Source organism: Lepisma saccharinum, chromosome 12, assembly GCF_977018435.1.
Source record: "Lepisma saccharinum chromosome 12, izLepSacc3.1, whole genome shotgun sequence".
NCBI lineage: Eukaryota > Metazoa > Arthropoda > Insecta > Zygentoma > Lepismatidae > Lepisma > Lepisma saccharinum.
The window spans coordinates 4,755,488-4,768,994 of record NC_139240.1 but is presented as its reverse complement, the minus strand read 5'-3'; the positions used below and the strand labels follow the sequence as shown (position 1 = coordinate 4,768,994).

General features: G+C 43.7%; 1 non-coding gene across 1 annotated transcript; it reads right to left on the bottom strand.

The window, feature by feature from the left end:
• Positions 1-13,065: 13,065 nt before the first annotated feature.
• On the bottom strand, positions 13,066-13,138 carry TRNAT-UGU (transfer RNA threonine (anticodon UGU)). Its single transcript has one exon. It is a non-coding gene; the product is annotated as a tRNA-Thr (tRNA).
• Positions 13,139-13,507: the final 369 nt, after the last annotated feature.

Genomic DNA, 13,507 nt, shown 5'->3' with positions numbered 1-13,507 from the left:
TCTGTGGCTGGTAAGTAGGCTAATCTAATAGTTTTCGTCATCTGATATATCTGTGGCGCAGGTTTCTATTCCAGGCATTTTTGTCTGCACAACTATTATCTGTACCTCCAGCAGGTTGTATCTATTTCCAAATTGTACAGTATTCACATCTATTTGTCGCAAGCGTTTGTGGTTGAACTAGATATTGTATTTTCTTGTCTTAATATAGATACGTGGAGGATGTTCAATTCCTATTTGTCTAATGCACGACATTTTCGGACACTGTCCATTTCCAGCTCCCAACCTCCTTAGCGTATATCTTCAATGTTTTTTTTTCCTTCAGCATTGCTGTTAGTACTAGATATAGACTATGCCTTATTAATTTCCTTCTCCGTTATTCTCTCGTAGGCTTGTCACAAGAACACACTCTTTCAGACGCAACATCTAACGTAGTTGACGTCCCAACAGCAAGTGGCAGTTTGGAGTCTACATTGCCACAGCAGCCTACTCCCAATGTTGCAAGCACGCAAACTGCAACTTTGTTGGATGAAATAGCCCCTGTTCCTACACGTGATGGTGTCCGTAGACTTTCTCACCGAAGCGCAACGCATTTGACATCTCCTGATCATGTACATGTTTTGAAATCCAAGCAACAAACACGATTAAAAGGTGCTTCACAAAAGAAGAGAGGATGCGTAGCGCAGACAATGAAGCGTTCGCCGAAGACTGGTGTCCGCTCAAAGGTCGGTGCAAATGCGGCTCATTCCAGTCAATCTAGTAGTGATCCTACCAACTATTGTGCTGTTTGCAATTGCTATTATTATTACGTTGACTTAATCAAGGTAGGAGATTGTGGGAAATGCGTAAAATGCCATAAATGGTGTCATGATGCATGTGTCATTCAAGATACGTCAAATACTTCAGTCCAGGGTGTACTAACGTGGAAGTAAGGTTGACATTTGGGTGTACTACGTGGAAGGTCACCCCTTACACCCCTCAAGTTTCTAGAGAAAGTTTAAATAAAAATAATGCCTCAGAGGAGTAGACAGCTGATGTAAACAAGTGAACGACACTTGGTGAATTTGATTTGATTTGATGTTAAAATTTTGGGTGCATCAGCACTTAGGCTATTTTGCACCCGTCACATTATACGGGGTCCAGCCCCTTATTTTTACAAAGAACAACTCGAACGTTGCATAAGTAAAATCTTAAAAACTTAAAATGTTCTGACTTCCATTAAAAGCTGAGGCTGTAAAGGGCACTCAGCACACACAAGGACAAAAAAACAGAACACACACAAAATTATACTGGCCAGAGTGCCAGTCGCCAGAGCCTCGCTCGTCTGCAAAACGCAGTCCAGGGTGTACTAACGTGGAAGTGAGGTTGACAGTTGGGTGTACTACGTGGAAAATCACCCCTTACACCCCCCTTGGTGAATTGAAGCTCTAGAGAAAGTTTACATAAAACTATTCTATGGATTGATACGTTATACTGGCCACATGGCAAGTTTGCCAAAACCTCGTTAGTATGCAAAATGTAGTCTGTGGTGAATCGGGACTAAACTCATCCCGTTTCGCCACATTCTCGCTTCACTTGCATTTGTAAAAGGAATTAAGTCCGTTTGCGTAATATTGCGTCTGCTCCCAGAAGCTCGTTCAGGTGTGTTGATGCTGCCACCTAGTGGGTTTTTCCTCATTCCGCAAGACTACGAGTCGACTTCCTGCTCTGGCCTGATACGGTTGCCGGTGTGCAATTGCCTTTGCCTTGATGAGATAGACGCCCGAAGGAATGGGGCGAGACTTGAGTAACTTCCCCGTTCACCTGGGATTCGTCAGAATCACACTCCGTGTTTTCCAGTAACATACAGGGTGTTTCAGAGTGACCCAGACACTACCTTTTTCTCGAGAACGGGAAATCGTATCAAGTTGAAACAAAAATGCACCACTAGGTTGGGCCCAAAGAATCCGTAGAAAGTATTTGCAACAGCCCGGAAGCCACCCTTTATGGTTTTATTGATTGATTGATTGAATTAAAATTTGTGGGTGCGTCGGCACTTAAGGCCATTTCGCACCCTTCTATGTATACGGGGAAATGTCCCCTTATCTAAAATTCTGACTTAAAATTTAAAAAAGGGGTGTAGATAGCCCCTTGGAAAAAATTAAAGTGCAAGGTTGTAAAGAGACCTGCACGAGACAAACACGACACATTAAAAAGTCAGAAAAAACAAACTAAAAACCTCCTTACAGACGGTGGAAGAGACCAGCTCTTCGCAAAAACCTAAAAACATGGGATAAAATACTGCTGTCATCACCCAAGAGGGATGACAAACAGCCGGAAAGGTTAAAAGTCAGCCGGAGGTAAGCAAGATCGACACATTCAACGAGAATGTGTCGGATGCTTAAAATAACATTACAAGCACGACACAACGGAGGGTCCAGCCCTTGGAGCAGGTGACCATGCGTTAGACGGCTGTGTCCTATACGCATGCGGGTAAGAATAACTTCTTCTCGCCGAGAGGGACGGGATGAGGAACGCCAAGCACCTATGGTGGGCTTAATAGCGTGAAGCTTGTTCCCCGTCTCCGTATCCCACTCGGCCTGCCAAGTGTCAAGAAGGCGACAGCGGAACACGTTCTGCAGGTCGCTAGCAGGCAAAAGGTGGACGAGAACATCGCCATCTGCATCAGCAGACTTGGCGGCAGCATCAGCTGCTTCGTTCCCCTGGATGCCCACGTGGCTAGGGACCCAACAGAAGTGTACATCCGCACTGGCTGATAAGGACACAAGCCGTCTGAATATGCGTTGCGCTACCGGATGCCGGGAATACGGCGAATCCAGGGTCTGCAAGACGCTGGTCGATTCACTGCACACAAGGACTTTCTTCAGACCATTGACGTCTGCAAAGTCCAGTGCCTTTAGAATGGCGTATAACTCTGCCGTAAAGATGGAACATGCAGGATGAAGCGAGTAACTGGAACTTTGAGAATCTAGGACGAAGGCGCAACCAACTGATTCCACTGTCTTGGACCCATCCGTGTAAAACACATTAAAATTGGGGTGCTTCGCACGAAGTTCTAAAAACCGTTGCTGGTATACAACCATTGGTGTTTCTGCTTTTGGAAGAGCAGTTAGAGAAAAATCGATGGAAGGTGCAGGAAACTCCCAGGTAAGGAGAGGCGGAATGAGTGGAGAGACGCCAGGAAGATCACTGTCAACACCAAGTGCTGACAGGATCTCGTCTGCACGAACACCAAATGGTCTAGTGACACTAGGATGGAGCCGATACCTTTCCAGCCTATTCATGTCTGAGATGGTGTGAAATGAGGGATGTAAAGGCATCGAGCGAAGATGGAGGAAGTAGTTCACTACCAGCCGCTGTCTTCGCAGAGACAGCGACGGCTCAGATGCCTCTACGTACAAACTGGCGATAGGGCTGGTCCGAAAAGCACCAGAGCACACACGTATACCAGCATGGTGGACGGTGTCTAGGATGCGAAGTCTAGATGGGCGGGCAGAAGAATACACAACACATCCATAATCAAGCTTCGACCTGATGAGTGCACGATACAATCGAAGCAGTACCGTCCTATCAGCACCCCAGGAAGTATGGGATAAAACACGTAAAAGGTTGAGAACTCGAAGACAAGAGAACTTTAACTGGCGAAGGTGAGGTAGCCATGTTAATTTCTTATCGAAAATGAGGCCCAGGAAGCGGAACTCATTCACGAAGCACAGGGGAGATTTCCCCATGTACAGGTCAGGATCGAAATGACATGTACGTTGACGACAAAAGTGAACACACACGGATTTCTCGGATGAGAAGGTGAAACCTGTTTGGGAGGACCACTCAACCAAACGGTTTATCGTCAGTTGGAGTTGACGAGAAGCTGACGCGAGATTCCGTGAGCGACAAAAGATCGTGAGGTCGTCTACATACAGAAGACCATGTACAGGGGAACAATGCTCGCCATAACACTGTTCACTGCTATGGCAAACAGAGTCACACTTAATACGCTGCCCTGTGGGACACCGTTCTCTTGTTCTTGAAGATCCGAAAAGGAGTTCCCAACACGTACCCGGAATAAACGATCAGATAAAAAGTTTTTAATAAAGTACGCCATATGGCCACGGACGCCCCAAGAATGGAGCTGCTTTAGGATGCCAAAACGCCGCGTTGTGTCATATGCTTTTTGGAGGTCAAAGAAAACTGCAACTAAATGTTCCTTGTTGAGGAATGCATCCTGAATGTGTGTTTCCAGCTGAACCAGATGGTCCAGTGTGGAACGGTTGGAGCGAAAACCACATTGAAAATTACTTATCAGGCAGTTTTCCTCCAAAAACCAGGTGAGACGCTTGTAGATCATGCGTTCCATCAACTTGCACACACAGCTAGTTAAGGCAATAGGCCTGTAACTCGAGGCTGCGGTGCGCTGTTTACCTGGTTTCAGGATGGGAACAATAATAGCTTCTTTCCAGGAAGTGGGGAAAGAGTCCTCCAACCAAAGCCTGTTGAATACCGCCAAAAGGAAATGTTTGGCTCCACTGGGCAGATGACGAAGCATCTCATAGTGGATCCTGTCCACTCCAGGAGCTGTGTTCTTAGAATCTCGAAGTGCCTGATCGAACTCCCGTTCAGTGAATGGAGAGTTGTATGGCTCGGTGTTATGACTTCGAAAAACGAGAGGACGTCATTCCTGACGTTCCTTCTCACGGCGGAAACGTGGTTCATAATTTACAGAGCTAGACGCACCAGAAAACTGCGTGGCCAAGATATTAGCTATGTCTCCGGAATCTGTGTACAACGTCCCATCGTGCTCCAGAGCGCTCAGAGGAGCAGATGCACCCCCCTGGATGCGACGTACTTTGGTCCAAACGGCTTTCGACGAAGCCTGCTTCGTCAGAGAAGACACGTATTGGACCCAGCACGCCTTCTTACTGGCTCGAATGAGCTGACGGGCACGGGCACGTTTAATGCGGAACTGCTCGAGGTTTGCGGCAGTGTGGTTACTATTAAATCGATCGAGAGCATGATTGCGGTCCTTGATGGCTGCACCGATCTCCGCAGTCCACCAGGGGACTGGGCGTCGCCTCGCAGGTCCACTGGGATGTGGAATGGAGGTGCGTGCAGCATCATGCACTCCTGACACAAAGACATCTAAGGCGTCGATTGGTGGTAAAGTCCACGCAAGATCGACTTCAAGGTCCACTGCACGCTCGAAGGCTTCCCAGTCGGCCCGACTGAGATTCCAGTGAGGGTGTTGTTCACGTGATTGCTGAAGATGTTCGAAGGTAAGAATGAGAGGGAAGTGATCACTCCCACAGAGATCAGGATGAACGCTCCAAGATGTGGTAGGAGCAAGGCTGGGACTGCAGAAGGACAAGTCCAACGCAGAATATGTGCCAGAGGAAGGGCTGAAATATGTGGGAGTCCCATCATTCAGCAACGTTAAATCTGATGCCTCACGGAATTGATCTACAATTTGACCCCGGGGTTCTGTACGAACGGAGCCCCACAAACGATGGTAGGAATTAAAATCGCCCAAAAGAACTACAGGAGACGGAAGTTGCTCGAATATAGAAAGGAGGTCCTCAAAAGAGAATCGCTCCTCCCTTGTGATGTAGACACAGCACACAGATATTGGCTGTAGTAGATGGACCCGCACGGCGACAGCTTGGAGGGGGGTGGTGAGAAAGATTGGCGTTGAGTGGATGTTATCTCGAACACCGATTGCAACACCACCGTGTGCACGACGACCCTCAGGAAGCTTGTCGGTGCGGTAAAGCGTGTATCCGTTGAGAATCACTGATTCATTTGGGCGAAAATGTGTCTCTTGGAGACATATGATGGCAGGGTCAAATTCAGATATTAAGATTTGCAGTTCCTCGAGATGCATACGGAAACCGTTAAGGTTCCATTGGAGACAATAAGTCATAGCGGGAGGTATTATAGTTACCTTTTGAGGCGTACTCTGTTTCTAGGCCCTGTCACCTTGATAAATTCTTCATCCGCGGCTTCGTCCTGTATCATGTCCTCGGGTAAGGACACAGAGAGCGAAGGGGATGAAGAAGGGGGAGTGGGGGCGGGTGCTTTGAGCGCCCGCCGGGCAGCTTTCAGCTGCGCCTTAAGTTTCAGGGTGGTGGCCGCCACCCTCACTGGAGAGCTACTGGACTTGAGAAAGTAATCCTTGCTATGCACTTGCTTGAACTTCTTCTCTGTGGAGCGAGGAGTGGTTGCTGTTTTCCTCGAAGCAGGGCGGGCTACTACGGGAAGTGTTGTAGTTTGAGTGGACACGTCGCTGGTTTGTACACCTATACTTCGACGGGTAAGAGCAGGTGCAGCAACTGTAGCGAATGGCACAGGTAAAGTGGTGCGTATGCTTTCACGGAGACGTTGTTTTGCTTCGCCAGCAGAGATTTTCTCTGTGACGACCAACTCTCTGATTTTCTTCTCTTGTTGGAAAGAGGGGCAGTCACGATGCCAGACTGGGTGCTCGCCTTGGCAGTTAATGCATTTGGGACCTGAAGAACAAGGTTCGGTCCCATGATCAGGCAGACTACACTTACCACAAAGGGCGGTAGTGGCCTTGCAGGAAGGCTGAGTGTGCCCAAAATGTTGGCATTTGAAACATCGCATCGGGTTAGGGATGTATGGCCGGACTTTAAGTCTCAAATATCCAGCCCGTACAATATCTGGGAGAGTGGTCGTTTGGAATGTTAGTATAATCGAAGCAGTTGGCACAAGTTCTCCGGATTTTCGCGTCTTCATTCGCTGCACTGCGGTGACATGTTGGTCTGAGAGTGCTTCAAAGATCTCTTCCTCCTCAGCATTTAGCAGATCCCAGTGGTGAATCACACCTTTACTACTGTTAAGTTGACGATGGGGTTCAACATTAACAGTGAAGTGGCCCAAAGATCGTAACTTCAAAAGGTTGTTGGTCTGGCGATCTGTGCTGGTCTGGATCAGTAGACTTCCGTTTCTCAGCTTTTTTATTTCTGGTACGTCTGAACCAGCGGCGTAGTCTAGCTGTTTCTTGATCAGAAATGGTGACAAGTCCTTTAATGTAGCAGCTCCATGTTTCTTTGTTGTTGCAGATGCATCGGTACTCTCGTTCTTCTGCACAATACTAATCACAAGATAACGTGGCACGTTACTTGTCTTTTCCACTATTTGAAGCGGGCTCGAAGGCCGCGCTCGTTTTGGGGGTTTCCCCCCGTTTGAGTTGTTTTTTGTACCCATATACAAAAAATATTTATTGTGGAGGGTCCATAAATTGTCGCCTCGACATGCCCTCTATGCCGAGGAAGGCCTACCCCCAAAAATGGAGGCTACTCGAGGACCAAACCGAAATCCCCGAGGCCACGTTTGCGACTGCACCTACCCCTGCAGCCAACACTGTCCCATCGGCACGTGCAACTCACACCTTGGGATAGGGGTTTTTTATCGAGGTTGTCTCCTCTAGCAGGACCCTTAGTTATAGGGAGGTCAAAGATATGGAGATGAATGACGTGATGGAATGGTGAAAGCGTGAGATATGGATGTGAAGAATGAGTGAAATGATGAGATGAAAATGACCTCCTTATCTTACTTAATAGGGAGGTCAAAGATATGGAGATGAATGACGTGATGGAATGGTGATAAACGTGAGATATGGATGTGAAGAATGGGTGAAATGATGTGATGAAGTTGGCCTCCCTACTAAGCCCCCTCGCCCCGTCAAGGCAGTCCTACATGGAGGGGGCCTTTATGGTTTTAGTGCGGGGGGCACATGCCCCGTTCGTGCGATTTTCAAATGTGATGGGTATGTTTGGAATGCAGATCCGGAAAGACGGGGGAAAAATACGACTGTCATATGAAACATTTGTCTGTATCACCTACAGTTTTCCCTGTAGAAAATGGTTTTGGAAAAAAAAAAAAAAAAAAAAAAAAAAGGAAGGTCAGTCAAATTGAGTATACAGAGCTTAACAATTAAGATAAGTGCAGCACCATAACAGTTTCGGAAAGTTTAGGACACAAGCTTTCCAACGATGTGCCACATGATGACTGCAGGACTAAAAAAGGATGAAACCGCGTGACCCAAAAAAGGGGGTCTAAAGTTAGGGAAGAACTCGAAAATTTCTTATGGCAAGGGGAGTCAAGTAATACCTCGTTTTAAAGGTCACAGAAAAGGTATGATATCTTAATGGCCTCCCCCATGGCGGAGTGGTAGAATCGTTGCCTTGCAATCAAGTGGTCCCGGGTTCGATACCGGTGGAGGTACATGACACAGTGGTTCGGAACCCACTTTAAACTGTAGGTCCAGTCCCGATTGGCGTTACTGTGCATAAAGTGGACTGAAAACATAAAATCAAAAAACAAAATATTTAAAGTTGATACTGAATAGATTGCGATCAAGCCACCACGATCTTATGCATTGTTTTAAAATGGCAACCATCATGTCATACAGTTATGTTCGAGTTATTGTTGTACGTATTATTATATATGTAAAATTACTATATCAATACGGGTAACAATAACAATGTATCGGTATTATTTTAGCGTTATTGCCATACCTATTGCCATAGTCATCCATACGCGTCATAAGAACTAACCAAAGAAATCGTTCCCAGTAATTCTGTAATTTATTGAATTAAAAATGGAAAGTACAACGAAGAACTGGAAAGTTGCAGCACTTATTAGAAAATAATATACGTGTTAACAGTCCAAAAATTCATTTCGATCTACATATTTTCTGGTAGACACAACCATAACAGCGAAATAAGTGTTTGGTGTTATTATTCCTTATTATTATTATTACAAACGCAAATAATAAAATGTCTGATATGCGTGAAATTCTACTACTCTTTCCAGTAGCTTACAGAATAAATTCAGTACGCAGCGTTTGTTTCCTGTGCGAGGCTGGCAACACTGACGTGGAGCCAGTATGGTCGAATCTGCAACTATCTTTCCGCTCGCGGAGTTTTGAACACTGTGATTTACTGTTTTGGTTGTGGCTATTGGAGTAGCAATATTTGGCATATCCATGTGCACAATGGAAGCTGAGAATAGGAAGCGTTGTGTTTTACACAAGCAAGCACGTGAGATGGTGTACAATTACTTTAAAATCGAGGAGGGGTGTAATAGGTACCTTCCACATAGTCCACCCTGGACTAAAGACTAACGAGGCTCTGGCGACTGGCACTATGGCCAGTATAATTTTGTGTGTGTTGTCCTGTTTTTTGTCCTTGTGTGTGCTTGAATTTGAATTTGATTTTAAAATTGTGGGGGCGTCAGCACTTAGGCTATTTTGCTCCCGTCACATTATACGGGGGCCAGCCCCTTATCATTACAAAGAACTCGAACGTTGTATAATTAAAAATCTTAAAATGTTCTGACTTCTGCTAAAAGCTGAGGCTGTAAACGGGCACTCAGCACACACATAAGGACAACAGGACAATACAAACAAAAATATATTGGCCATGGGGCCAGTCGCCAGAGCCTCGTTAGTCTTCAGTCCAGGGTGTACTAACGTGGAAGTGAGGTTGACATTTGGGTGTACTAGGTGGAAGGTCACCCCTTACACCCCCTCCTTGTGTGTTCTGAGTGCCCGTTTACAGCCTCAGCTTTTAACAGAAATCAGAACATTTTAAGATTTTTAGTTATGCAACGTTAGAGTTGTTATTTGTAATGGTAAGGGGCTGGTCCCCGTTTAATGTGACGGGAGCACAATAGCCTAAGTGCTGACGCTCCCAAAATTTTAAATTCAAATTTAAAATCGAGGACGAGCAGAAAACGATTGTGGAGGGCGAAGCTGAGTGCCATGTTGCCAGACCTCAAGAAAGGACTGCCGCGGCGTGCGGGTAGGTTTGCCTTCAGTGCAGAGAATTGTGAGCGAGGGGGAAAAATCTGTTTGTGCAAGTGGGAGTGCTGTATAGAAAATGCAATGATGGACGGAAGATGTTAATAGAAAGGACAGACATCGTAGCTGCGAGAGCTGCATTCTTGCAAAAGATGCATTGCATCAAACAAGAAGGAAAATCACCTGTTTTCTACCTCGATGAAACGTGGGTTAACCAGAGTAGAATCCACTACAGATCTGACCTAACAATAGACCCGTTAATTGACATTAATGGCTTTTTTATTCATTTTATTCAACCTAACACTATTGTTGTATTTTATTAATGCGTTTCTGCCGGATATGAGTCATGGGTGCTTTATACAGACGTGGGAACTTGGAATTAATGGTTTTTCCATTAATGTACAAAAGACATTTTCGGCCTATTCTAAGGCGTCACGTCCGGCCATTTTGGCGTCGGTGGTGAGTCATATTTGGTATAATTGAGAAGCTCGAACGGTCCTGGGTAGAGGCTAGAAAATATTAACCAATGAGAGAAGGTTTTTAATAAATGATTCAACCAATCAGAGAAGAGTAATGAAAATAATATTTATATTGACTGGCCTTTTGTCTAAGAATCTATAAATATCAAGCGGAAGACGAAGCGGTCCAAGAGAGTTCTCAAGTGTTTGGCTTGAAAGTCGTACTGATTTTTTAGCGTGACTGAGTTGTTGCAGTGCAACTAAAGGCTTTTTAACTTGGTAAGTATCTTTTTTTGTGTTCTATTCTTTATTTCAAGTTACTTTTTAACTGCCATGCAAACAAAGTTTAAGCGTTTTGCATTATTTTTGAAAATATTATACAAAGAATACTCGAAAATAACACTAACAATATGTATTGTTATTGTTCCAGGTTCTGTCACTTTCTCTCTTTCTGAATTCCACCCATTCTTTTGTCACGGCGATGTTTTTTAAAAAATATTATACAAAAATATTAGAAAATATCACTAACAATGTGTATTGTTATTGTTGCAGGTTCTTTCTGAGAAGCAGATGTGAAGTACTCTGCAAAGAACTGAAAGCCCGATTGGAAGAAACGAATAGTGAAAACGGACGTTGCTGAGCAGGACCCCAGGGAGATGAGTGATTTGGAGCTTATATGTCCATGTTTCTTCAATTATATCGATAAGGATTGTGTGCTGGAGGCTTTGAAAAAGTATACCCCTTACAAGTACATTACATGCTGGGGCTGTTATTCAAATGAAGGCAACCAACTAGCCCACGATTGCGTTATTAAACATTTTTACGAGTGTGAGGACGTGCGCGGTAAAGACGAAGTTCAACTCTCCGATTGTTTTATAATTTGCCAAGAGGAATGCGGAGAGAATGAATGCCAGAATTGTGTAGAGTGGATGTGCGAGAGAATCCAGCGTTATCTGCAGGATCCGGACAATACAAGTCATATTTTCGACTTTTATCTTCCTAATCATGAAGATGTAGGTGATGGTTTGAAGGCACAGGAGGAATCGACAGGATACAGAGACTTTTACAGTGTGTTGTGTGAAATTTCAAATGATTTCGAACTAGTAAAAACTCTTATAGCGCCTATACGAGAAGCGGAGCTTGCTCGGGGTTAAGAAACAATATTTGTTAATATCTAAAGTGAAAATGGCGCAATATATTATAGATGCGCAAGGTTTTATGTACAATAATAAATTTATATTGCGTGAGATGTGTGTTAGTTCTACAAATTTGGATACTGTGTATTATGCTCTTGTAAAAGTGCCAGAATATTTCAAAGAAAATAATGAATCCCAATGGATGAAAGAAAATATTCATGCTTTATCGTACGATACTCCTCTGGGATGTGAAGTGTACTATGTTCGTAGTGTAATTAGAAATTTGAACTGTCAAGGTTCAACTTTCTATTGCAAGGGAGAAGAAAAATCCAAACTTCTCAAAGATTTGTTCAATATTTATAATATTGTAGATTTGCAAAGTGCAAACTGTCCTTCGCTTAGAAATTTGTATATGTTTCAAGGAGGATTGTGCAAGTATCATTCTGATACTTCGCCTCCATCAGAACAAGGTTGTGCATTCAGAAATGTACAAAGACTTGTATCTTGGTACAATACTAAAATTACCAATATGTAATGTATTTCAGAGCAAATAATAAAAGATTTGTGAAAAAATAATTGTTTTCTATGTTGTTATTTAGCCTTATAGGCCTTTTTTCAAGAACTATTGACTTTTTGAGTGTTTAGTAATACCAGGGATTATTTGTGGGCGTTATATCATGTGAGTCTTATTTTTACTACAGTCAGGACTAAATTCCGCTGACTGAAGCTTAAAGCTTAGGCTCTATAGCATGTTGATTGGTTAATCACAAGGCAATATGAACTTTACAGAGGGTTGTAACAGAGGCATAGGAACGCATGGCAGAGCATTATTAGTGTGCAAGAACCTTTTACATCGAGAAATAATGCTGCCTTGTATCTGTTTTTTAGTTTACATATTCATTTAGGATTCAAATGAAACAATTGCAGTATTTTTTAAAAGTTTATTTTTATTCAAGAATATATCAGATTTATATACACGAAAAGTAGACTACCAATAAGCGAAAATCACATAGTCATTACAATTTAGTCGTCGCTGGAATTCCTCCATGAGGGTGTCATAGTAAGAGAGAAATTTTCGCCATTGTTCAAAATTTAGTGTGGCTTCTCCGGTGGCGTTGCTGATTTCCACTTTTATGTTTTCTCCACTGCCCTCGAAGGTGAAGTAAAGTTCTCCTATAATGTTTATAGATCTGAATCTCTCTTCTCGTGTGGGGAATCTGTTCTTGTAAGTGTCGAAGATCGCATCTGATTTGTACACGCATGCTGGGTACTCATCGCTATTTAGGACAATGTAATTTTTTTCATGTTTCAAAATCAATTCAGTGTCGGTGAAAGTACCTCGAATAACGACATCCATGTTGTTATCAATGTTGTAGCGGCTTTCTGGTTCCATCTTGTGTTTTTTATGTGTATCTCTAGTAGACTGCAATGCTTAGTGATTTTGTTGGATATATATATATATTTCAAAATAGGTGCAAAGTACTACAAAAAGCAAGCTTTACCAGTTACACAGCCAATATTTCCTAATTCAAGTAACAACATGTACCAGAAGCACTTGCACCTCAACATTAACTAGACTTGAGAATTACAAAAGCAGATTCTGCTATGTAAATAGCCTTTTGCAAAAGTCCGATGACAAAAGTTTAAAAATTGTAACAGCCCAGAGAGGGACTCGAACCCTGGTCCTATAGGTTACAAGCCTAATGCTATACCAACTAAGCTATCCGGGCACGCGCTCTACACGTGAAACGTTGGTTATGTTAAGAAATATCCAAGGGATCAATAGCATACAAGTGTTATGTGTATGAAAGGAAAATATAAGGTTGACATTACTATTCATTAGAAGACACGGTTCACAAAATCCCCTGAACAAGTGTGGAACAAACGTTTTGCGGGGAGCAAAGAAAGACTGCCAGACCCTAACCCAGGGGGGAAAATTTTCCCACCAGTCGCTCACACGGGGGTGAGCCTCCATTGTTAGTTCTCGCGGACTTTGCTAAAAGGTTTTTTTCCTCTCATCTATAGGGCATTACGCCCTGCCTCTATTATGATTTTTGAATGGTGCTTAAATTTGTAGTGGTTAGCACGTGTGGCCAATA